Raw genomic sequence first — 26,534 nt, 5'->3', positions numbered from 1 at the left:
CAATCGAGGTTAAGTTCCATGGGAGTAGATAAAAGATCCATGTGGAATTGATCCCAAATACATCAAAGATGAAAGTCCAGATAGATCATGTGGAGAAGTAAGCACCAGTAGAGGGCGCCGGAATGGCAGAAAACAAAACAGTGTGGATTAAAACGAGTGGTGGGATAATACTCACCTCCGTGTCTTTAATAAAACTTGCTTTTCTGACACCAAGGCTAGGAAAATCTCAATTCTATTACAAGACTGGAAGGCTTATAATATGCTTGCTCAAAGCATTGCAACAAGTGAATCAGATACACGAGCAATAGGTTTACAATGAAAGGTTTTGAATGTATTAACATTTGATAAATCGGCAGATTTGAGGATGTCGTGCAAACTTGCGCTGGCCCAAAAGGCATGAGAAGCCATAGCTCCTCTGGCCGAATGGGCACCAATGGAATCAATACCAATCCCTGCCAAGTACATGATCCACTTAACCCAGTGGGTTAAAGAGGGGGAAGAAACAGGCTTATGAGGTTTATGATAAGAAATTAAAAACTGAGTAAAAGAGGGGGACCTCAATCTGCAAAGCGTGAAATGTAGGATTTTAGGCAGTGGCCAACACCTAATTTAGGTTGATAAGGGAAAAAAGGATAATTACCTGTGAACAAATTAGTCTTGGTACCCCTATGAACCTGAAAAGTAACACCATGATGAGAATATTGAAAAGAGGACACATCCAAAGCTCCAACATCTGAAACACGTTACACACAATAACATTGGTAATTTTGCAGATAACTTTTTGAGAGAAAAAAACATATTATCTTCCCATGCAACAAACAAATTCAATACCAAATTGACATCCCATAACCCCTGTACTTAGGTAGAGGAGGATTTACATAAAGTACTCCCTTTAACAGATGGCAAAGCAAAGGGTGTTCTCCAATGGGTCTTCCATCGACTTGGATATGTTCAGCAGAAATGGCTGACCTACAGGTGTTGATTGTGCGATAGGCTTTGCCTTGCAAAGCAGGAGAAGCTAAAAAAATTGACCACAAGAGTTACATTCACTGAAACAGGATCTGAATTCCTCTCCAAACACCAGTTATTCCAGGCCAACCAAGCTGATTTATAGAGCTAGGCCGTGCCAGGGCCCAAGATTGTGGGTAGAGAGGATAGCTTCTCGCAAAATTCCTGGAGTTCTCTACGAAGACCCAAAATCCTTCAAGCGATGAGAAAGAGAAATCCCTGCAGAATCATGTTGTGTTGAAGACCCTTGGGATTGAGCAAGAGATTGGGAAAAAGAAGAAGCCAAACTAGGAAATCCGAAGAAAGTTCCAACAGAGTGGGTTATTAGAACCAGATAAGAATGTTGTCTGTGAGCCTGAGCTAGAACTCTTGCAATTAGAGAAAGGGAGGGAAGGCATAGAGAAGAGAAAGGGGCCAATATTAAAGAAAGTTGTCTATTGCAGGAGCTTGTGGATCTGGTCTCCAACTGAGCAAGACAGGGAGTTGAGACGGGAAGCAAAAGATCTATTGATATGGTGCCAAAGATGGAAGTCAGACGACTGAATACTGAAGGATGAAGTTGCCAATTGCTTGAGTCGTCCAGATGTCTGGAGTACCAATCTGCTATAACATTCAGATTTCCTGGAAGATAGACAGCTCTGACTGATATTTGACATTAAAGACAATATTCCCAAAGATGTTTGGCGAGATCCTCCAAAATCTTGGACCTTGTTCCACCCAGATGATTTATGTATCAGACCGCTGTCAGATTGTCCATGCGTAATAGAATCGCACATTTTGCTTTGTCTTTTGTAAAGGACTGGATGGCAAAGGAACCTGCAAGCATCTCTAAACTGTTCATGTGCAAGAATTACTCCAGAGGAGACCATGTACCCCCAGTCAAGAATTAACTGCATCTTGCGCCCCATCCTGTCCGACTTACATCTGATTCTATGACAAGATCTGGGGCGGCAGAGAAAATCGTTCTCCCATTCCAAGCGTTTAAGTGGGTCAGCCACCAGAGAAGTTTTCCTTGGACTCTGGATCGAAAGAAACAGGGTCTGAATAGGCAAGACCTCTGTGAAGATGACCAATCTTTAATCTCTGAAGGGCCTGATAGTATAGAGGGCCGGAACGATTGCTAGAATAGAGGAAGACAAGAGGCCCACCAGACGGGCGAATGATCTGAGAGAGAAATGGGAGAGAGGCAGAGAGTGTGACAAATCTCTTTTTTGATAAGATTCACCTTTTGGAGAGGCAGTTGTAGAAAAGATTGAGAGGTATCTATAAGAAAACCAAGAAACTCCAGCTGACGAGAAGGAGTTCATTCTGATTTTGGAACGTTGATGAGAAATCCGAGTCAAAGAGCCAAGTTCTGACAAAACTGTAATAAAACTTTCCTATTTTGAGCCATGACCAAATAGTCATCGAGATAGACAATGATTCTGATCCCTTGCGCTCTGAGGAAGGATACTACGGGTTTGAGGGTCTTGGTGAAACACCATGGGGCTGACGAAAGACTGAAGGGGAGAGCTTTGAAGTGGAAAAATAAAGTTCCCCATTGGAACTGAAGAAACTTTCTGTGAGAAGGATGAATTGGAATAGAAAGTTAAGCGTCTTGCAGATCTGGCCTTACTATCCAATTGTCCTGGAGGAGGATATCTCTGAGATTAAGAATGGTCTCCTTTTTTAAATGATGATAGACAGTGAAATTGTTGAAAACCTTCAAATTTAACACTAAGTGAAATTTTTTGTTTTTCTTTTGCACTGAAAAGATGGTGCTGAGAAAGCCTGACGTAGCGAAATCTGTTTGTTATTTAGCCTGCTTGGTTAGCAGAGAAGTGAGGTCATCCTAAATTAAGAGCAATTGATGTTGAGAAATAAGCAGAGGAAGGGGAAGATTGGATTGTTTTTTTATAGAGCTCTATAAGATAGCCTTGCACCAACTGGATGACCCAGGGATCTGAAGTTAGAAACAACCAAGCATCTAGACAAGTCGCGAATCTTCCTCCTATAGGAGGATGGCCAGTATTTGAAAGGCTTACCTGAATATTGGTCCCCATTATTCCTGTACCCCTGGAGTGGAAGCTCTGGAGCGGTGGGGATAAAACTGGGGTTTGAACCCAGTGTAGGTATCAACCTGGGACTGATGGTCGAAGGAGCCTCTGGCAAGGGATTGACCTCTTATGTTGTAACGGCCAGAAAAGCGGCTCCTGCCTTTGCCAGCTCTGGCGAAAACCGAAAGAGAGAACATTTTCTAAGTCAAAGTTGGGCTTTGTCAATTGTGGAAAAAGTAGAAACATATCTGCCTAGTTCTTTTATGAAGGCATCTCCAAATAAAAGGCCATTAGCCAGAAAACCTTCTTCTTTGATGGCCAGACTGCTGAGTTTAGGATCAATCTTCAGAAGAAGGCGTTCCCTCCTTTCCTGTGAAATATAGGCATTGGCTTTACCCACAATGCATTTAGCTCTTTGAGCCCTGTTGGGTAAAGTATCTGGATCCACCTGAGTGCCCTCCATTTTAGTTTCTTCAGCTAAATCCAAAACCTGGTGAGAGGACCCACCAAATCCAAAACACGGTCTTGACAATTGGACCAGGCCCTGTTAACACCCTTCTTAGGGTCTTTGCCCTATTTGGTGAGAATCATTAACATATTAGGGTCAATAACAGGAGTGGAAGTAACATTTTTAGGAAGGGAAGGACGTGGGCATTCAGCCTTTAATTTATTTCGAGAAAACTTGTCAAAAGCATGGCGAAGGTAAAAGGAAACGTAATCAGCCACATGCTCTGAGGGAAACCACTCAGTGGAGTTGGGATGGTGAATGAGGGTGGGGTCGAACATAGGTTCACCAAAATGATCAAGCAAATCATCAGACACTGGGTGAGCAACACCACTGTCAGAAGACCTTTTATACCTTTACTCCCGAGGCCCATAAAATGTAGGATCCGAAAATCCATCTAAATGTATCTTATTGGTGACATCATCGTTATCAGTGTATTTTTTTATTTATTTCTTGCATACGTTTATTAAAATCATTGCAATATCGTAATAAAATTAATAAAAATATGAACATCAGTACATCTTAAAATCCAATAGCCATAGTGCAAAATCAGCCCAGGCGTAAGGATCAAAAGTTCTAGTAGAGTGCAAGTTACTAGGTTCATTCCTTTCACTCAAAGCTTATTTACGTGTTTAATTTAGACTTGCGCTCTGCGCCCGGTCCCAATCGCTCAGCTGCCCCTCAAAGGACAGCATTTTAGACAGGGATGCTTTTAAGGATTTTGAGACATCTAACATGCAAACACCAACAGTTTCTTGGACAGAATCCGTAATAAAGGATTTTAAATTATCTTTAAATCCCTGGGAGTCTTCTTCCTCAGACATAATCAATAAAATATAGAAATGGCCAAAGAAAAATAAATTAAACAAGAAAAAAGTCTGACTACAAAAACGACAACTTAAGGGTTAAAACCCATAAATAAGTCCAGGGGGACGTGTCAGAGGGAGTTGCAATGTGAAAGGGGAGGCTGCCCAAGCGTCTGGGGGAGTCGGGCGTGGCAGCAAGAGAAAAGAACAAAAAGCAAGCAGAGTTGGAGATGTCAGGCTGTGATAAGCTCAGAATTCAGGCCGCAGAACACAGTGCAATAATGGACATCGCACCAAAGAAGGCAGTGAGGAAGAAAAACGATTGCATGCTAGCACCATGCACGCGGTAAAGGGACAGCCATAAAAACACAATAAAGAAATAATGAGATAATGTGTATTACAAAATACAAGGAATTCCACAGTAATGATAGAAAAAATAAACTTATCTTGATTGCGAGCAGCAAGAAAAGAGGATTTGCTGTTCTCAGTCAGGATAATTATTAGGCTAACTCAATGTCCTATTGGTGTTTCTATTGTAACTTCATCTATGTAGTTTTTCACTCAGATGTTCTGGGTAATGTAGATTTTCCTAGTTGTTATGACGGAAAATCTTAATTTTATTAAAGACACGGAGGTGAGTATTATGCTTACTTATCCTGCATTTTATTCAACAGCAGCCAAGATATGTGAGAAAAACTACAGTTCCCAGGAGCCCAGGTAAACAAATTGGCCAATGGGGACGCAGAAAAAACGAGAGCTAATAACCAATCATAAGATAACTGCCAATAAAACGTCACATCTGACTGCGCAGTTTCCTCTTTTTGCTGACGAGCAGATCAGATAAAGTCAGAAAACAGTGGAATAATCGCCAAAACAATAGAGAGCGCCAAAGTCCAGGAACAAACTTCTTGAACCAAATCCATCCAGAGGAAACGAAAAGTATGCTTCTCCGCAGATGACTCCAAACAGGAAGGAGAGATGCTCCGACGGGGAGAAGACCATATCCGAAGTTGAACTGGACCATCACGTAGATGCAGGTGGCAAGGCCGGATTCGCTAAAAGGGAGGGAAAACACAGATTAGTGGTGTAGAGTGGTTTTAGAGAAAGAGAAGCATTATCTGGCCAATCAGAAAACAACTTGAGAACTACAGAAACATCCCATAGACTGGAATACTTAGCCAACGGAGGTTTGGAACAACAAACTCCTTTCAGAAGACGACATATCAAAGGGTGAGCGCCTACTGGCTTGCCGTCGATAGGAGAATGGTTGAGGGAAATGGCAGACCTGTACAAGTTAACTGTTCTGTAAGACTTGCCCGCACTAGCTTCAGAAACCAGGAAACTGACCACAAAATTTAGAGGGGCTGAAAGGGGATCGATATGCCTTTCCAGATACCAGCTTGCCCAAAGAGACCAAGCGGATTTGTAAGCTTTTGAGGTCCCAGGGGCCCAGGCCTTGCTGATAAAGAGAGAAGCTTCCTGCAAAATGAGGATGTCAGAAGGGGTAGACCGGAAACCTTCCAGGCGGACAAAACCAGGGAGTTGTTCAGGATGAAGCTGTGAGGCTGACCCAGGGGATTCAGAAGCAAGTCCTCGCGCGTCGGAAGAAGAACTGGAAAGTCCTCCGCCATTTCTAACAGGGACGGGAACCAAATCTGAGATTGACAAAACGGGACAACCAATACCAGGGGTATCGACTGACGACGCACCTGGGAAAGAACTCTGTTGATCATGAGGAAAGGAGGAAATGCGTAGTTGAGGAGGAGAGACCAATCTTGAAGGAAAGCATCCGTTGATAGGGCTGAAGGATCTGGACGCCAGCTGAAGAAGCGGGGCAACTGAGAGTTGAGACGGGAAGCGAAGAGGTCTATTTAAAAGGACCCCATTTGAGAGAAAGGGATAGGAAGACGGATGACAGCAGCTTCCAGTCGCTGGAATCTCAAAGATATCGAGAATGCCAATCTGCCACCGAATTGAGATCTCCTGGAAGATATTCCGCCGTCAAGGATAGCTGGTTTGACAGGCAGTACTCCCAAAGGCTCTTTGCCAATTCTGCCAGGGGTTTGGATTTGGTACCGCCGAAATGGATGATGTAACGAACCGCAGAAACATTGTCCATGCGAAGGAGGATGGAACACCGAACTCTATTCTTTGAAAGGCTTTGGATCACAAAGGAACCTGCAAGCATCTCTAAACAATTTATGTGCAATTTTGACTCCTCGCAAGACCATGTACCGCCAGTCGATATTAGACCACAGCGGGTGCCCCAAACCGACAGGCTTGCATCTGATTCTAATACAAGATCTGGGGCCGAAGCGAAGATAGTGCGCCCGTTCCACGCATCTAAATGGTCTATCCACCATTGAAGTTCTTCGCGTGATTCTTGATCCAAGACGATAAGGTCGGCGTAAGCCAAGCCCTGACGAAGGTGTCTGATTTTTAGGCGTTGAAGAGCCCGATAATGCAGAGGGCCCGGAAAGATGGCTTGAATGGACGCAGAAAGGAGACCGACTATTCTCGCAAGCGATCTCAGAGAGATGAGAGAGGTCCGAAGGACGGAAGAAATCTCCGCCTTGATTGTCGAGACCTTTGACTGAGGAAGAAGAAGAGATGCAGCGGTGGAATCTACTAAAAAACCCAAGAACTCGATGTTCTGAGATGGGATAAGCATCGATTTTTCGAGATTGAGGAGGAAACCCAGATCCAAGAGCAGGGATTTAGTGGTGCCAAGTTGGGACAGAAGGAGTTGCTTGTCTGAATTCATGATCAAGATGTCGTCCAAATAAATGATCAGTCTGATCCCGAGGGATCGGAGGAAAGCCACCACCGGTTTTAAGAGTTTTGTAAAGCACCAGGGTGCTGAGGAGAGGCCGAAAGGAAGAGAGGTGAAACGGTAGGTCACGCCCAACCACTGGAATTGTAGAAATTTGGAATGAGAAGGATGAATGGGAACAGTGAGATATGCGTCTTGTAAGTCCAATCGTACCATCCAATCCTTTGGACGAAGGGTATCCCTTAAATGTAGAATAGTCTCAATTTGGAAGTGGCGGTACACCACGAACTGGTTGAACCATTTCAGGTTGATCACTGGACGCAGTTTTTTGTTCTTTTTCCGAACGAGAAATATGGAACTTAGGAAACTTGTAGGATCGAAAGGAGCGATTTGAATGGCTTGTTTCTGGAGAAGGATGCGGATCTCCAACAAGATCAGAAAAGCCATGTCTTTTGAAAAAACTAGGGGAGGGGGGAACATAGTTTGGGAAGGCGGTGAATAAATCTCTATAAGATAGCCTTGAACGGTATTTAGCACCCAAGGATCTGTGCTGATCATTTGCCATTTTGGAAGAAACAGTTTTAAACGGCCTCCCACGGGGGGGAGGGGGCGAAAGACATACCTTGTTGGTTGAAGTTGTTGCGATAATTCTTCTGGCCTCGACCTCGGAATCCTCTAACCCGCTGAGGGTAGAATTGAGGCTTGTATTCTTGGGCGGAAGAGGAGGAGGACCCCCTGGAGCCTTGGTTGTAGTTGGGACGGCCGGAAGAGCAACCCCTGCCTCTGCCGGCCCGTCCAAAATCTCGGAGCGAAAATACCTTTTTTATAGATTGTTGCGCCTTGTCAAGAGATGCGAAAGTGGACACAAACCTGCTGAGGTCTTTAACTAGAGAGTCTCCGAAGAGAAGACCATTAGCTTTACTGCCCGGATCCTGTGGGGCTAAGTTGGCCAACTTGGGGTCTAACTTGATAAGAAGGCCTTTACGGCGTTCATGTGTGATGGCAGCATTGGCGTTTCCAAGCAGACAAAAGGCGCGCTGGACCCACAAAGAGACATCCTCGGCTGACAGTTCAGAGCCTTCTAAGCAAGCAGCCTCGGCCATATCGAAAATGCGCGCCAAAAGACCCACCACATCAAGGAGTTTATCCTGACAAGTGGACCAGGCTTTGTCCACCCCTTTACGACGATCTTTACCAAACTTGGAGAAGAAGGTAAGTAAGGGTTGGTCGATAGAAGGGACCATGGTAACCATTTCGGGCAAGGAGGGCTTGGGACATTCTGATTTCAACCTCTACCTGACCGAGTTATCCAAAGGCAGTTGCAGTCTGGCGGAAATGTATTCTCCCACATGGGAGGCAGGCGACCATTCAGTGGAGTTGCGATGACGTATAGACGAGGGATCCAACATAGGGACACCCTCAGAGTTGACGACTGGCTCAAAAGCAAAAGAATCCAACTTAGATTTTTGAAGGGCGGGGAGGGAGGGCCAGAAACATCAAAAAGGTCAAAGAGATCATCTGCGTCAGCCATGTCGTCATCAGTGTCCAAAATGGTGGAAATAAACAATTTCTTGGATAACTCTGCATGCTTAGTCTTATGTTTACGCTTGCCCTCGGTTCCTAAAATCCCCTCCTTAGAAGGAGGCCTGGGAGGCACTTGGTCCTCATTCAAGCGCGAGGAAACCTCGCCGGTCAAAAATGACGCAGTTTTTGAAGCATGTAAAGAAGCAGAGGAAACCACCTTTTTTGTTCTGCTATCCTCCGCAGACTGGGCCAGTGCTTTGGACAAGAGACTTAACATGGAATTCTCCATGCCCTTAGACATGCGCCTCATGGATGCCTCCACTGCATTCTCCACTGAGGAATTAATAAATCTATTTAAATCATGCTTGAAGGCTTCGCCTTCCTCATTGAGCTGAACATGCTCAGGAGAGCTGTCTAATTCCATTATAAATGAGCCAAGTAAAATAGAGGCAACAAGGGGTTAACAGGCAGGCAGTGGGAGGGACACAAGGGGAAAAACACTCCCAAGGGGCGTAACTCAGCCTTCGAGCGTTACCGGAGCTCAGAAAGGCAGACGCGAGTCAAGGAGCGATAGCGCTGAAGCCAGGAGCGCTGAAGGGGAAACAAAACCGCCTACGCGAGCCAGGAAACCGTTACAGGTAGGTGCGAGCGCTCCTAGAATTCGAAGCGGGAAAGTGCGCGACGGCCTAAACCACAGGATGGAACCTGCGGGGGGAAAAGGCATAAAGCGGGACCGCGCAGAACAAAGAAAGAACACTGCTCAGGAGCGCGAGAGCGCTACATATAAGTAAAGTATATAAAATAGCATTGGCACATAAGCAACATGTAACATTATATAAACAAGCGTAATGGAAGCAAAGATAAGTCACTTATCTGACTGCGAGCAGCAAGAAAAGAGGAAGCTGCACAGTCAGATGTGACGTTTTATTGGCAGTTATCTTATGATTGGTTATTAGCTCTCGTTTTTTCTGCGTCCCCATTGGCCAGTTTGTTTACCTGGGCCCCTGGGAACTGTAGTTGTTCTCACTTATCTTGGCTGCTGTTGAATAAAATGCAAGATAAGTAAGCATAATAGGAGCCTCCGGTCTTGACATAAAATGTACTTTCTTCTTTGATTGGCTGCTATTAATAGACTACACAAATCCACTCCACACAATTCCATGCCACACAATTCCACAACTAATCAGGGCTTTAAAAAGGATGAAAAACCCTGGGGGGGGGGGGGGGGTCTCTCAAAGGGGCATGGGCGATATAATTAAGGGTGTGGCTTAAAATATTTATGCTAAAAATCTGTGCTCAGTATAATATACCGCCCTACTGGAATTTCGCTGCTTCTGTTATTGCCTCCACATGTATAATACAGTAAGTAACAATACACCTTAAACAAGCCAGGACTATTAGCTTTGTCAAAGGTTGTTAGCTGCATAAGATAAATATACTACATGCATACATACAACTACGGCTTCGTTGTTTAGAATATTGAAAATGCTTTAGTTATATTCAAGAGTTTGTGGCACAATAGCTAGAGCTGCCATCTATGAAGCTGAGGAAGCAGGTTTGAGTCTCAGCGTCGGCTCAACATCCTGTGCTTTTGGGAAATTCACTTAATCACCTGTGCCTACCAAAAAATAAATGAATATGTCCTTGTTGGTGCTCATGCAAAGCACTTCAGGTTTTGCAATACAGAACTGCAAAAAAAAAAAAACCACATCAAAAACAGTCAACTGCTGCAGAGTTAAGTTTTTTTTCCCCATTCTGAGTGTGAGGGCGAAAATGGAGAGTCCGGAAGGGACCCATCTCGGCAACTGCTTATAACCCCTTCAGTGCCCATGACGAGATTGTCTCGTCATGGGCCGCGGTTGCGCTGTGCCCATGACGAGACCATCTCGTCATGAACCCCGCCCGCTAATACAAAGCGCGGCACAGGGCGGGGAAAGGGCGGGGCATGCAAGGGGTTAAGGACCCAGCCCACTTAAAGCCCTGCAACTAATCCAATACAACACACATAACTCCACTACACACCACACACATACACTCCATAACACACAAATAAATCACATTCCCATTTACAATGCCAATGACTTTAACTCACACAAATGTATGGCCTCTTGCATTTCCAATGCTTGTTTCTCCAAAGGTGGCGAGATCTGCACCGTACTAAGGAGGTTGCTGTGCTTCTGTGGATAGAATCCATTCTCCGGATTATAATATTTTTAAATCTCCCACCTTTCTCTTCTAAAATTTTGACATGTATGCAAGGGAAGTAGACCACTAAGCCAAAGCATCTCTGTGTATGTGTAGTATGTATTTATTTATTTTTTAGAAACATGCTTGGTGAAACAGCTAAACTGTCTCAAAAGCTGGACCTAAAAAGCGAAACCACCGAGGTTTCCGCGTTTTTCAGCATGAGGCACAAAAGTGAAACATCTTCTTTCGACAAAGATTCCAATGTATTGACTTAAAATAATGTATGTCAGCAGCCGCTAATACAAATTGGGGAACGTCCTCAATGAAAGGCCGACGTAGAGGTTCGTTAAGCTTTACTTACAATTGATTTCCTTTGCCTTTATAGGCAAGTGTATCATTTACCACAGGCTTCTAATTCGAGACACTAATCTCCTGCACGAATTAATAATACAAGACACATCTCTTTTAGGAAGTATTGCATCATTAGAATGAAAACAGAAGAAGGACCAACTGACAAAAACATACGCAGTCTCTCGGTGGGAGGGGCTATATCTCTGTCCAGTGATAGGACTTCCCATAAAATAATTGCAAAAGCCCGATGCTTTATAGTTCCTAAATAACGGTAAGTTCATTTAAGATGAGTAAATATTACAGTTACTTGTCCTTTGAGGATCGGAACGCATTACTAATACTTTTTAAATATGCTCGCTTCTTTGGGTGCGAAAATGTTACTTTAGGACAAAACGAAATCCCTTTCAATTCAAAAGGCCGAGTGTTGTTTTCCTGAATTCCCATAGTACTGCAATGGAAACTCTCGGCTTTCAAGATGGGCACCGTGTATTGTGCAACCGAGGGGTGTTTTTGTGTGTGCTGCTCCTCCTGGGTTCCTGCACCTCGCAAATCTTGATAAGGAGCTTGCTTTGCGTGCCTCGCCCGTTCCTCGGCTGCTGCTGCTGCACTTACGGCGGAGGCGGACTGAAGTGTCGGGCAGAAAATAGCGAAATACATTTCTGATTTAAAATCTCGTTCCTGAGTTCTAATAAAGTGAGTACGTATTTAGTATGTTTTCTGAGCAACACAACTAATACCTATTCTAAAATGCGAAATACATATGCCCGTTCAGGAAGACAATTTTCTGGGATTCCCTTTTAACCCACCTGTCTGTGTGAGTGAGTAATTCAAATAAAAATTAATACGTTTCATATGTGGCTGAAAGACCTGGATTTTGGGGAGAATGAGACGAGGCTAAAATATCATGTGCACGAGGGTTGGGGGGGGGGGGCTCATGTTTGATTGTAGATCTTGGTTTCGCTATTAGCAGGTTGCTAAAACATGTTCGGATGATTTAGGCGGGATAAAATGATGGTGTCATAAAAACAAGCAACAGGATCGCTTTGTCTTTCAGATCTATTAGCCAGATTTTTTTCTGTTTAGGTGAGATTGAAGGTATTTTTAAGGTTCACAAAGTTTGTTTTCTACAAGTGACGTGTAGCTGGACTTTAGCGATAACGGCACTATCTATAACAATATATTCCTGGAGGCTACCTTTGTAAGCTCAAAGTTCATTGATTATTGTAGTGAAGTGCACACACACAAAGCACGGAATACATACCACGCACACACAATAAACAGATTTTTTGTTTTAAAACCCTTTGTAATGGGGCCCTCCTCCCTCTATCACAGTAGGTAAATGGGAACATAGCATAACATTGCCCGACACGTTTCACAGATTGGTTTGGTAGACAGAGACACTGGAAACATAGCTAAGACACATAAATATCTTACAGCTGTTGACAACGCACATAATGTTGGCATAAAATTCTGAGATACAGATGTTCATAATCTATATTCCCTGTAACATTTGCATAGGAAATCGAGCAAGAAGGAGACCAACTAAATACAGAGTTTTATATTTATGGAACGAGTAACCAGGGAACCCCTTCCTGTTTTGAATTTGCTCTGGGCACCTCTACCAATCAACCTAAAAAAATCATACTGTGGGCAACCCTTAAATAGGGTTCGAGTTTCTAGACTACCAGCAGGTTAGTCCGTCTTCTAACCAGCCTCATACCCAAATTGAGCTCCCATAAAGAGCGCTGAGATACACCAGAGAATGTAACTAATAACTCGCCCCCCCCCCCCCCCCCCCCCTCCTGCCAAAAAGGTGCACTAATAGATCCGGTTATTTTCTTGTTTGGCAAGAGGACCCCAGGACTGTACTCCAAGAATACTGGGGACCCTTCGTTTTGGCACTGACCTATTGCATAATTAAGGAAAGCTTTGATGTACTGTTCTAGCCAGGGCTCCATTGTGGACCATCGCTGACTTAGACTCGTTACTGTCCAAGCAGTGAGCAGCTCTGACGTAGAGCAGGGCAGTCTAAACCAGCATCAGGCCAGTAGCCACCCAACCCACTCTGTGCCCCAGCGTGACATTACATACCAAGGCAGAGCTTAAACCTATATGTAATGTCACTTCTCCTGGAGGAAGAGAACCAAAGAGCATTACCTGGGTGCCGCATTGGTTTAAAAACCCTCACCTCGCATTTATCCCCCTCCCCCTTCCAAGTACTTCAGAAAGCATGATACCTCAGAAGAGGCGTCCTGTTATGCGGAAATGCAGTTTTCAAAAGGATGAGCAGAGGTGGCCCTCATCCCGGGTCCCACTTCCCTTTACGAAGCGCAAATAAAGGTGGCATTCTGCACTTCGTGGGTGGTGCATGCCATCACTTTCCACCAATCTTAAATGTTATCTGTCTTTTACCTTTTCTTGGCTCGTATAATCCTGTTCCCTTTACCTTTGTCCATTGCATTCTTTCCAGGGCTTATAACTTCATTCTGCCCATCCTGCCACCCACAGCTGGTTCTTCTATTCTCCGGCAATTTCCCCCTTCCCCAGATACTCTGTAAGGTGTCTTCCACCTGCCATCGAAGAAAAAAATACATAAGTCATTTACCTGCCCTCCAAGTGCCTTTCGACTTCAACCCTCCTGGAACTACTTTATCTACCCCCCATAATGGTTTCCACAATATTAATTCCATAATATCCCTCAATCTCACCAAGTAATATTTATTGCCTAAAATGGCAAATATACACACAACATAGCAGGTTCTGATCATCTCCTGGATGTGTTTATATGGTATTCTGACTATTACCTCTAGCACACTAAAATCCTCATTTCATATTCAGTTTTCTTTTGTCTTTCAAATGGCTGCTGGTTTAGTAGCCTCCCAAAGTCTCCCCCTCCTGAATATGTCCATATTGAATGCATTCCTTCTCAAACCTTTAGCCTACCAATACATCTAGGCACTGGTGCATCTTAATCAGCTTGTTCAACAATGGCTGCAACTGTTTCCTCCTCAGACCCTTCCGCACTTGGTTCTTCTTCCACCCTCCAGCCCCAAACTTATCGGCACACTTGATCCTATCCTAGTCCAGCTCCTCCTTCCGTAATCCCTGCTCTTACTTGTTCTCTAAGAGCCCTGAAACCCGAAATGTCCCATACCATACGCAAATCAAACAAACACTCTTCAGCTGTTGAACCTGTCAACCCCAGGGTCATGACACACTTGAATAAGTCAGACAGCTAAGTATAACAGTGCAGAACAACTTTTAATTCTTCACCTTGTTACCATTCACCAACACCGTCATCTCTGCATTGTCAATATAACAGGTAACTTTTGCAAAAAACAAGTGACCAAAGTTCTTAAAAGCAAGTAATGTCAAGACTCTTAACGGTTATGCTACTGATATGTTTCTGCAAGTCAAACAACTGATGACAAAAACAAGTAACAGTACATAGTAACTCAAAATTTAAAGACCATGTCCCAGAAAACGATAGCCAAGCCACTTCGTAAAACAAGCACCATCGGGAGTGCTAGGTGGCGCCGGACCAGTATGGCCGCTTCGCGGTGAAGCTCCGGCCGTCGGACCCCACCAATCCTTCTTAGCCGATCCTAACCTGCCCTGGCCGGCTCCCTTTCGATTGCTCTGGTGCCCGGAGTCGCCCGGCTCCCCCTGACCTAACCTTGGGGCGAGTCTGCCCCCTCGGAGCTACGTGCGGAGTGGCATTGTGTGCCCGGCGTGCGGAGGCTGCTGTCCTGGTTCCCTGCCACCGGCGCGCGCCTACTCGAGCCCGCGGCATCCACAAGGTGCTTAGGCCTGAGCGCCCAGGCGGCCGGGACGAGCTGCGTCTGCAGATCCTGTGGGCCCCCCCTCCGAGGTGACACCCGGGGCTTGTGCCTGACGACTGCCAGCAGGAGGTGAGGAGGTGTGGGGGCTCCCCCCGGGAGGCGAGGCCGTGCAGGGGGTCCGGTGGTGATGGCGACGCTGGTGCAGTCCCCGACGGGCCGACCGGAGAAGTTGTGGGGGGCTGGACGTGGTGGGGAGGCCTTCCACATCGGGCCGGGGGTCGGCGGTCTGGGGTTGGCTCCCTTCCTACCCCCCCCCCCACCTTGCTGAACTTGCCCGGGCTGGCTGTGACCTGCTGCGACGTGGTGGTGGGTGAGGCGCCGCCTTGGAGACTCGGGCCGGCGGTCGGGAGGGGGCTGGCCATCCGTCTCCCTTCGCCCTCCCCCCTCACCCCTAGGCCCGAATTCATCGTCCTGTGTGAAGGGCTGAGCTACATCACTACAAGCTGGTGGAGTGCTGTTTACCGTAAGGGACTTTGTCCGATCTGCACGCCTTATCAACCCTTCGCCCCCCACGCAGGGGTGCCCCGGCTCTGGGACTGCGGGACCCGGCGGGCGCTTCCCTAGAATCGGCGCACGTTGGGGCCTCAGCATTGGCAGTCTTGGTGGGGGCCCCATTTGCAGTGCAGGGGGACGCACCACTTCCCCCTGGGCCAACGGGATCGGAGGAGTTTGGTCGGAACCCGAGGCGCGACCTCCCACTGGAGCCAGTGCTGCTAGAGAGTGCATCCACACAGGCATTCTGTGTCCAGACCCTGGGAGGACTGCGGGCTGTGGTGGCATCGGACCCTCAGAGTGGAGGTCTGTGACGCGGATGGCCATCCTGCGACCGCGGCTGGTGTGAGGAGACCTGGCCCCGACGGTGACGCCTGGGTGGCGCTCCTCCGGGAGGCACTTGGGGGTTGGTGACGAACAGCGGCTCCCGGGCGCTCATCGGCTGCCAGATCGGGCAGGCTGCGGAGCGCTACCATACGAGGCTGGCGGAAGGTGTCCCTCGGACCGAGCGGAGGGTTCCATTGGTGTTTTCCCTGCCGCCTTTCGCCTCCCGAGTCCTGGCGGAGCGGTGGAGGTGGGTCCCGTGGTTCTTCAACTGGGTGTGGTGGCCCCAGGGGCTGCCGCCATGGGTAAGGACAGGGCGTCCAAACCGACACCCGCGGCCACCCAGACCAAGATTGACAAATTTACGACCTCTGAAAGGGGGCCGAGCCCCGCCGGGGAGGTGGCCCAATCCCCTGGCACGGATCTTGCTGCCATCCTGCAGGCCATCACGGCGTCTCGCTCCTCCCTGGAGGGTATGGTAGGAGAGGTGAAGGTTGACGTGGCCCTTATTCGGCAAGACCTACGCAACGCCACCGCCCGTATCTCTGAGGCCGAATCTAGAATCTAGACAGCTGAAGATGATATCCGCCAGTTGCAAGATCAAGTACGAGGCTGACCACTCACTCTAAGGAACTGCATCGCCGGGTTGAAGATGCCAAAAACCGGGCCCGTCGCTGTAACCTTCGCCTGGTGGGCTTCCGGGAAGGGGCAGAGGCGGGCCGAGCGGACGACTTCTTGGAACGCTGGTTTAAATCTTGGATGCCGGCGGACAGCCTCTCAGCATGTTTTGTGGTGGAGAGGGCGCATCGGTCCCTGGCTCCCAGGCCCCCGGGGGCGCCCCCCCGTCCCTTTATCCTAAAAAGCTCCTTAACTTCAGAGACAGAGATGCGATCCTCCGGGAGGCTCGACGCTCCGAGACCCTCAAGTATCAAAATCACACCATCATGATTTTCTCGGACTACACCCGAGAGGTCCAGGAGCTGCGGCGCTCTTACATGGAGGTAAAGCAGAAGATGCGGTCCATGGGCCTCCAATGTCAGCTGCAATTCCCGGCCCGCCTCCGAGTCATTTTCCAGCACAAGACTTTCTTCTTTGACACGCCACGAGTGGCCTGGACCTGGCTAACAGAGGAGTGCCCCCTGCACCGTCCTGGACAGAGGTCACGGGCGGGCGGGGGGACGGGAGGCGCCCCGATCATCGAGACCTCGGCAGCGGCGCCGCACGCTGCCCCGGAGGCGCAGTGGGGAAGAGGCAACTGTCACGCGCTCCGGGGGCGGCAGCGCCGAGCATCCGGGGCGTCCTCTGCCTCATCGATGGCGCCTGCCGGTCCTGCTGCTGCCGGGCGGCGGGCCGTCTCCCCCCGGCGGGCAGCCTCTGCGGCCCGACCCGCCCCTCAAGTGGACACTTCAGATCTTTCCCGTAGCCCCGTCATCTGATTTTCCTCATCTGTTCTTGGTGGTCTGTCGGTGAGGTGAGACTGGGACGTGATTCCTAGCCGAAGGAACTGGAGGTCGGGCTTCAGTGCTCCAATATGCTTAATGCTCTCGGCCAGGGCGGACGAATTAGGTGTGTTTTGATTTTCTAGGGGTCCACTGGCACTCAGGCCCGAGCGTTTTAGCTTGGTTGTTGTTACTAACTGTTAGGGCGACAGATGCTTCTGTTCTCGAAGTATAGGGTGGGGGGTGTGGGGTTGGGGTTGGGTTGGGGTTGTTTTTTCCTCCTAGAGGGGTTCCTGTTGACAGAGGGTTCATTCCTCGTGGTTGTAATTCTAAGGCATCATGTAACGTTTGACCTGATCTCCTGTCCGACTGCTTCATGTTCCTCCTTTCAGAGGGCTCGCGCACCTACGCGCCCCACGGCCCTGGTGGGGGAACGGGTCCCTCCGAGTGGGGGTTCCAGACACGCTTCCCGATTTGCCCAATGCTTGCTTCCGTGGCCACCTCCTCCTCATCCTGTCATGCATGCCCCTGATTGCCCCTATGGCGGACACGCCTGTGCCTAAGGCCGCCATGCGCGTGCTGTCCTGGAACGTAAACGGTCTGCTGGATCGTTTCAAACGTATGGCGGTCCTCAAATATGCACAGCGTGCAGAGATTGATGTGCTCCTCATTCAGGAGACCCACCTCTTGGGTAATGTCCCTTTCTCGCCCGTTACGGCTACGATAGGGTCTGGCACTCGGGCTTTGCTAGGGGCTCCCGGGGGGTGGCTATCCTGCTCAAACGATCCTTTCCCTTTGTGCTGACCCAGGTTCACCTAGACCCCCAGGGAATGGCCGTCGCGGTTTGTGGCACTCTTGAGGGCCAGCCGCTCACTCTGCTGTCTCTCTATGCCGCGCCGTCCCTGCTGCACACCGCCCTCTCCTACACCGCAGATCTACTCCCCAGACTTCCGGCGGGATCGCTGGTCCTTGGGGGAGACTTTAATGCTGTTTTACACACCTCACCTGGACTCGACGGGTCCGATTTCCCTTACCAGAGCCGCTCGCGCGAAGCATCTATCGTGTTGGGCCGAGACCCAGGGCCTGTGCGACGTCTGGAGGATTTGGCACCCACGCGATCGCCAGTATACCCACACTTCGGCGGCGCACCATTCTCACGCCCAGATTGACCTACTCTTTGTCCCCTCTACCGAGTGTGCAGGGGTTCGCGACGTCAGCATTCTGCCGAGGGGCCTCTCAGATCACTCGCCAGTGCTCCTCGCTTTTGGCCCGCCTCCCTTCACTGCTCGCCGGACGTGGCGTCTGAACGCCTGGTTCCTTCAAGACCAAGCCTTTCGGAAGGTGGTGGAACGTGAGATTGGAGAAAACTATTCTCACAACGTAGGCTCCGTCTCGTCCTCGGTTATCCTCTGGGATGCCGGTAATGCGACTATCAGAGGGGCAGCTAAGGGGCATCTGCACCAACGGCGTCGACGACAACTCCAGCAGCTTATCGCGTGTGAAGCGCAGGCCCTGGAGCTTTAACGAGACCAGGCCGCGTTGGGTGATGCCACTCGGGCGCGACGGCTGGCCTTTCTCCGAGAGGAGATACACATGCATTCTCTGGAGGCGGCGCGGACTCTTTGGCGTTCCTCGGTGGCCCGAGTCTACGGATGGGGGGATAAGAACGGCACGCTGCTTCACCGGCTGGCTTCTTACCCTCGTGCAGGCCGGATTATTCCTGCCATCACAGACTCGGAGGGTGTGACCCACACGGTCTCGGTGGCTATAGCCCACACCTTTGCTGATTACTACTCTCAGCTATACCGAGCGCGGGCTCCGGAGCTCTCTCTTGCTGAGCTGATGGGGGAAGGCGGGGCGGCCCTCGAGCGACTGGGGCGGGAGGCTTGTGAGACTTTGGACCTGCCCATTACCCTGCAGGAGGTTGTGACTGCAATCGGCCACTTGGGCGCCTGGGAAAACTCCGGGCCCGGACGGCTTCCCGCAGGAATATTATGCCCATTTCCGTGAGACCCTGGCGCCGCGGCTTCTGGATCTTTTTGCGGAGGTGGTAGAGAAGAGCTCATTCCCGCGGGACACAGATACTGCCACTATAGTTGTCCTTCCGAAAACGCAGCCCCCGTCGCAGTCCTGCTCCGATTATAGGCCGATATCTCTCATTAACACCGAGCTTAAAGTGTACGCCACCATTCTTGCCCAGCGGCTGCGCCCGCTTCTCCTTTCGCTAGTCCGCCCGGACCAATGCGGATTTATGCCGAACCGGGGAACGAGACACTGCCTGCGGCGCTTGCACCTGGTTCTGGCCCACCGGGAGCGCCTTTCCCCTTATCTGGCCCTTTTACTAGTGGACTTTGAGCAGGCCTTCGACTCGGTGGGCTGGGATTACCTTGGAGCTACCTTGGAGCGAATGGGTTCGGCCCCCAGTTCCGCGCCATGGTTCGGGTTCTGTACGCGGACCCGCGGGCTCGGGTACTGGTTAATGGGACCTTGTCCTGCGCGTTTACCATGGGACGGGGGACTCGGCAGGGTTGCCCTCTCTCGCCCCTCCTCTTCGCCCTGGCGATGGAGCCCCTGGCTGTGCTGGTTCGGTCGGACCCTGCTCTCCATGGCTGGAGCTGGCCGGGTATGGTCCCCGATAAAATTGCTCTATATGCGGACGATGTCCTTCTTTATCTCTCGGATCCGGCTGTCTCGGGTGCGCCGGACTCTCCGTCGGTTCGGGCAGGCGTCCGGTCTTAGCCTAAACTCCGGGAAATCTGTATTGGTTCCACTACACCCCTCGAGGGAATGTTTCGATTGGCAGTCGGACATCCCCATCCGGAGGCTATCCTTTAAATATCTGGGGATCTGGGTTACCCTACTCCCGGAACTTTGCTCGGCCCTTAACGTAGCCCCCGTGGTTAATAAGGCCAGATCCGACATGACAAAATGGCAATCACTCCCGTTGAGCCCGCTGGGGAGAATCGCTCTTTATAAGATGATGATCCTCCCTAGGTTTTTATACATGCTGCAAAATACGCCCTGCTCCTTTCCCTGCCCTTGGTTTCGAGACCTAGACAAGACCGCGACCAAATTTCTCTGGGGTGGGGGGAGGCCCCGGTTGGCTTTAGACCGCTGCAGGGTTCCCTCTTATGATGGTGGCCTGAGCATGACAAATCTCTACCTGTACTATCTCGCGACGCGGCTGTTGGTGGTCCATGACTGGTTTTCGGGAGGCTGGGACGATCCGGCTTATAGACTGGAGGTGCGGCTCACCTGGTTCCCCTCTATTCAAGGCATGCTCTATGGAGCGTCGATCCCTCGGACACTGCCGGAGGTCGTGCGGGCCCCCTTTTTTGCATGGCGTGCCGCCCTGCGGCACACCCGCTGGTCAAAGGTACTGACTCGAGTTACGCCGCTCTGGCATGGCACGTGGCTGCGGGAGGTGTTGGGGCTTGACGGGTTCCGTGCCTGGGATCTTCTAGGGATCTCCTGTTTGGGAGATGTCTGGCGGGGGAGCCATATGTGCTCCTTCCAGGAGCTCCGGAGCCGGTTCTCTTTACATCCCACGCAATTCTATAGGTATCTCCAGCTACGCCACGCGATCCAGTCTCATGTACCCCTGGACTCCAGACTCCCCACCCATAGCCCGCCTGAGGCTCAGGTGATGCTGGGATGTTTGGGGAGGGGAGGCATATCCCGTATTTATCGGTCCCTGGTCAACAACACCCCGGTATGACTGGAACGGACTGAAGCAGCGTTGGGAGGCCTGGGTGGGTCCCCTGGACAAACACGACTGGAGAGACGCCCTTATGGCTCCCAGGACGATCACCACATCGGCTAGACTGCATCTTATTCAGCTTTACTATCTCCACACGGCTTACCTGACCCCGGAACGTCTGTTTCGAGCGGGCCTGTGCCAGGTGGCTTCATGCACTCGGTGTGGGGGGGAGCCAGCAGATTTCTTTCATATGGTCTGGCCTTGCCCCCGCCTGGATAGCTTCTGGGCCGAGATTGAAACTGAACTAACTGAGGTCCTGGGGTGGGAGGTTCCCCATGACCCGCGACTAGCGCTGCTGGGGATCACGGATGGGCTGGATGGCTCCCGTAATGAGAAGTTCTTCCTAACTACGGCTATGGTGGTGGCCAAAAGGGATATCGCGGCCGCCTGGAAGCAGGTGGACCCGCCCAGTGGGACTAAATGGAGGATAGGGGTGGATTGGTGTGCTGCACAGGAACGGACATTGTACACGGCCCAGGGTTGCCCCAAAAAGTTTCGCAGAATATGGGGAAAATGGCTTGGGGGCCAAGTGTAGGAGAGGGAATACGTGGGGTGGGGGCGGAGGGGAGGGGATGGCGGGGGACTGCTCATGCGATTGTTTATCATTGCTTATCTGACAGGTCTTGTTGATGCCACGTTACTCGAATTGATGTATGTCCTTCTTGATTCGGAAAAAAATAAAAAACTTGTTTATCAAAAAAAAAAAACGAACACCATCAAAGCCAGTAGGTCTTGGCGATGCGCAAGCTTTTGGATTTGTCAATGTTAATGCTTTTAGCCATGTATGTTAGGGTATTTCGATACTTTCTGAGTTATAAGTATTATGAAACCTACCAAATAAATATAAAGTTAGGCAACCTTGTGGGTCATCCAAGAAGTAACTCTCAATACCTTTGAAAAAAGCTTTCCTCTCATTAATCAGAGGGCAATGATCTTAAATGCTTATGACACTGATGACCCAAGACAAACATGACTGAACATTTGTAAAGCAATCTTTCCCTAAAGCGTGTCAAACAAAATAGTCTGTGCCTAGGGAAAAGCGTGGTGCTGAAATACTTATATTTATGTAAGTTGCCTAGAGAATATACTGAACTTCTAGCATATACTGAACTTCTAGCTTCTATATTTACCACTACTTTGAGCCAGGGGAATAGAATAAGGAGATTTTTTTAAATCATGTAAACTGAAGCCTACGAGGAATAGTCAGCAATGATCTTCTTTATGCAGAAGTATCACACGTTCTCATTTTTGGCCGCAAGATGGGCAATGTGGGCTCTAGTGCCTCCAGAATAAGCGCAAAGAAAATATCTCACGATTAACTTAAACACAGAACTTGAATTTTATTTGTAATCATTGGAAAAGAGCACTATATGTTTCAGGTTTTTTTTATTAGCAAACTTGTTAAAGTTGCCAAACACATCAAATTAAATGCTTTTGATTTTTGCCGATTCATTCTGAGCAGTGCCGACTGGTTCTAAGGTATATTAAACTATAAATGAATTTATTTAATGATAACACCTGACGATGTGTTCAATAATTTCAGTATTGTAAAACAAGTGAGAAGAAAATGTACCTTATGTCTTTTAAAGTTTTCCTGCACAGATAAAGCAGTGTTTGGATGTGAGGGCGATCTGGCTAGGGTTGAGATGGGGTGAGTGGGAGGGGGAAGTGGCAACAGGAGACCGAGAATAGAGCAAGTTAAAACACGAGCACTTCTGTGGAGTGCTCAAACACAAAGAAAAAAGTAGCTCCTAAAACTGGAGCAGTGGATGGACACAAGTCCTTGGTCCATGCTCTGAGGGAGGGCTAAACACAAGAAGAGGCATGATGTATGCATGCCATGGACCTATGGGGACAAAAGATATGAGCGCGACGATAGTTTGAGCAAATGGTAATTGTATGGGCGGGCTGAAGCCCACAGATTGAAAACATGTTTCTTTAAGACAATGACCACGTTGTAACAACGCATACCATTACCCCGCAAGGCGTTACAACGACTTGGGAGGGGAGAGAAGGTGTTGGATTTAAAATCCAACACCTTCCCTATAGTCCGCACAGACTGGAGTTGAAATAGTAAATTATACTATTCCAACATCCAGCGCCCCCCTCCGCAAATCGTTGTTACTACTTGCGGGGTATTGGTATGCGTAGTTACAACGAAAGCGGAATAAAGAGGCATATTCGTAAAAATCACACATCTAGCAAAAAGATCACATTACCCCTCTTCGCTACTCGGCTCTCTCTGATAATTTATTGGCTCACCCCCCTCTACCTCATAGTGGTGAAATGCTACTTACTTTGTCAGGAATTAAGCAGAACAGTGGTAGCAGCATACCTTGTAGAGATCAGTAGGAGTGAACCAGCATTTTTACCTGTGTCACTGGAGTGAGGCCTACAGGCTCACTCATTTAAAGTTCTACTGCTGTGTGCTTAACTCACCCTTGGCCTAAATCAGATTGCTTTCTAGTGCTGTGCAGTGGATCTGTGTTGTATACAAACACTTGGGTGTATGTGTGCCTGCGAATGGTATACTACATGGACAAAGTAGTGCTTTGCAGTATGTGTATGTTATATTTATGTGTTGTGGCGCTGTGCAGTACATGAATGGTATATAAATGGTGCTGACTGTATGTGTGCCTGTGAGTGGTACAGTACATGGAAGATTCTCGGTTCCATTTTGAAAACCCCAGGGAGAACTGGAGGAGTATGAGGAGGTAGTGCAATCTACCCCTGCCAAGACTCTGGAGGAAAGGAGAGCAAGGCTCTTCAGTATACTATGAAGGGTGCCCTTTGATTCATAGAGAGATCACTGAGAAGGGGCCTGGCACATCTCGGGAAGGTGATGGGGCTGAAAAGAATCTTGAAGAGTAGAACTGAGGTCTTGGGCTAACCTTTTGCTGTGCATAGCACTGTGGCTGACATCCAGGTGTGAACTTCTAGTCACTCCCATTGCCTGTGTTTTGGGGCTCTCAGATTTGGAGTCACACCTCCTTTGATAGACTGCTTTCTGGAGGAAGCTCAGGGCAGAGGAGAGTGCACTTCAAAAGGAAGCAGACCCCCAACCTAAATTGCAAAGACTCCGGCTTTAAATCCCATTTGCTGTCTGGAAATAGACTATAAGAAGGGGAACTTGAGGCCCCCAGAATTATCAACTGTCCAGCAGCTTGTATGGCTGTGCAAGGAGGAGACGCTCTGCAAGACTTCTGCTTGTGACTGACGAGGGCTGGAGGCTAAGGCATGCCAGTCTCCCAGCTAGGTTAGTCGACATCGCTAAAGGAATCCAAGATCACCTGCGCCTGGAGCACGAGTACCTGCCTGCTTGCCAGGACCCTGTGAGGAAGAGGAGAGCATTGGAGGTAACGAAATCCAGTGGGAGATCATTCCTTTTGAATTCCTGTAATGAGTTGTGAGGAGACGACTGCTGAACAGAACAGATTGTTGCCCATACACAGCTTTAAGTCCGCAACCTCATATGACAGAGGTGAGCTGTGAACTTAAATGCAGCAATCGGGTCATTCCCTGTGTTTGTGCTGGTATGATTTTATTGAAATTAATACTCCCTGTATTGTAGCCTTAACCTTAAATGTAGCAGCACTACCTCCCTAGTGCGTTTGTCGGCTATTGGCTGACAATGGGGAGGGTTGGAAAGGGTCCATAAATTTCCTTTTTTTTTCTTCTGCATCTTGGGCTGTTCGGGAAGAGCATTCTGAGCAGTGTGTGTTTTTTTTGGGGGGTTTTTTGTTAAAAAAAAAAGCAAAACTATTTGTAATGACTCATTTGTCATTACTCTTGAAAGTGAAAGTAAAATGAGGCAATGGGGTCGTTTTACTTTCTCTAAATCAGTGCTTGAGGGTATATCTCAGCCACTCTATCCACCCCCCCTCCCAGGATAGGGGTAGCAGACCCATGGCAACGGCTTGTGCTCCCCCAACCCCGCTTGCAATTGTCAGTTTTTAATGGGAGTAGACATGGGTTAGGTTTAAAAAAAAAATAGAGGTAGTGTGCCCCCCCCCCCCCCCCCCCCTCCCCCGGGATGCAACTGGGGTGATTACACCTAATCTGCGGCTCTTGGGGACTAAAAGCTCACTAAACACCAAAGATGCTTTCTTTTTATAGTAATGTAGGGGTGGGGGCTGCCCAGCAGGGAATGGCAATGCCCCCACCCCAAATTTATATTTTAGCAGTCTTTCTGCCCCCTTGGGGGACAGAATAGGGGTAATAGAAAGTTTTCTAGCATATTGCAACAATAATTTTAGACACAGAGGCGAGGATTATGCTTCTCTATCTTTACTACTCAAATTAACAGCAGCCAATCAAAAAACAGTAAACAAGAAAAACACTTCATTTCCCATGAGGCTTTGAACCACGCCTTTATCAACCACCAATCAACAGTGACCAGCATATACTAAATAGAGAGGCACCGTCCTTCTGCCTCTCTTTTTGCGAATAAACAGTCTATAACAAGTCTAAACGAGAACAACATACAGTTCCAATTCTCAACGGAGAGTAATACTCAAGGGAAAAAAAAAGTCCAAAAGGAAAGCACTTCCACTGATCCAGTGTAGAGAACATCCAAAGTAGGCACAGCCAAGCCATGAGATTTAACTTTGTTTTGAATCCGCTCCTGAAATCAAAAAATAAGTTGAAGTCATAGTGCTTCTCAATCGTGAACAAAAAGGGGGGGACAATAATCCCAAACATAAACCATATGAAATCATGACATTTTAGAGATATAAAGCCCACCATTCCCTACGGGTAGGATAATCCTCACCTCCGTGTCCCTAATAGAATCTAAAATTCTTGTCGCAATATGCTAGAAAATGTTCTATTCTATAACTGGACCGGAGGCCCCGATTATGCTGGTTCAAAGCTCACCAACAACCATAGAGGGAACATGCACAATAGGTTTATAATAAAAAATCTTAAACATGGAGTCGGATGACCAATCAGCAGATCTGAGAATATCCTCTGATCTAGAACTCATCACAAAGGCTTTGGAGGCCATAGCACCCCTAGTAGAATGAGCTCCAGAGACCGAAATGTCAATCCCAGCTTCAGACATGATCCAACGAACCCAACGTGCCAAAGTAGCAACTGACACGGGCGGAACGGCTTATGGATCACCAAAAGTAAGGGGCCCAAGGGGTCAGCCCTATGTGTCAAGGTACGTTCCTCATAAACCTTTAAACATTTTACTACACAATTCAGCATTGTGAGGAAAGGTTGGATAACAAATGGAGCGTGATATAGTCTTTGTTCGCTTGGATATAATAAAAGAGACACCATACAGAAAAAAATCTACCTGCTGGATCTAGAGCTTGTACATCCGACACGCGTCGGCAGGAAATCAAACATAAAAGCATGACTAATTTAGCTGAAAGTTGTTTCAATGTCACATCTTTATTCTCATGCCAAGATTCCAATAAGGATACCACATTTGTAACATCCCATAACTGAGAGTATCTAGGTCTCGGAGGTCGAGCCACT

At 48.4% G+C, this 26,534-nt stretch overlaps 1 protein-coding gene across 2 annotated transcripts in view; it reads left to right on the top strand.

Moving 5' to 3' along the window:
* Nucleotides 1–11,336: 11,336 nt before the first annotated feature.
* The window catches only part of LOC146821353 (uncharacterized), a 39,901-nt gene continuing 24,703 nt past the window's right edge, over nucleotides 11,337–26,534 (top strand). The window contains exon 1 of one of the 2 annotated variants that reach the window (XM_085612303.1): nucleotides 11,337–11,461. The gene's annotated coding sequence lies outside the window, so the exon portion shown is untranslated. Of the gene's footprint in view, nucleotides 11,462–11,732; nucleotides 11,884–26,534 lie in introns of those variants that run through there. The other variant, XM_085612302.1, reaches the window with a different exon arrangement.

The sequence above is a fragment of the Triturus cristatus genome, chromosome 6 (assembly GCF_964204655.1).
Source record: "Triturus cristatus chromosome 6, aTriCri1.1, whole genome shotgun sequence".
Classification (NCBI taxonomy): Eukaryota; Metazoa; Chordata; class Amphibia; order Caudata; family Salamandridae; genus Triturus; species Triturus cristatus.
The sequence above is the reverse complement of the archived record's forward strand: the minus strand, read 5'-3'. Positions and strand labels throughout refer to the sequence as shown.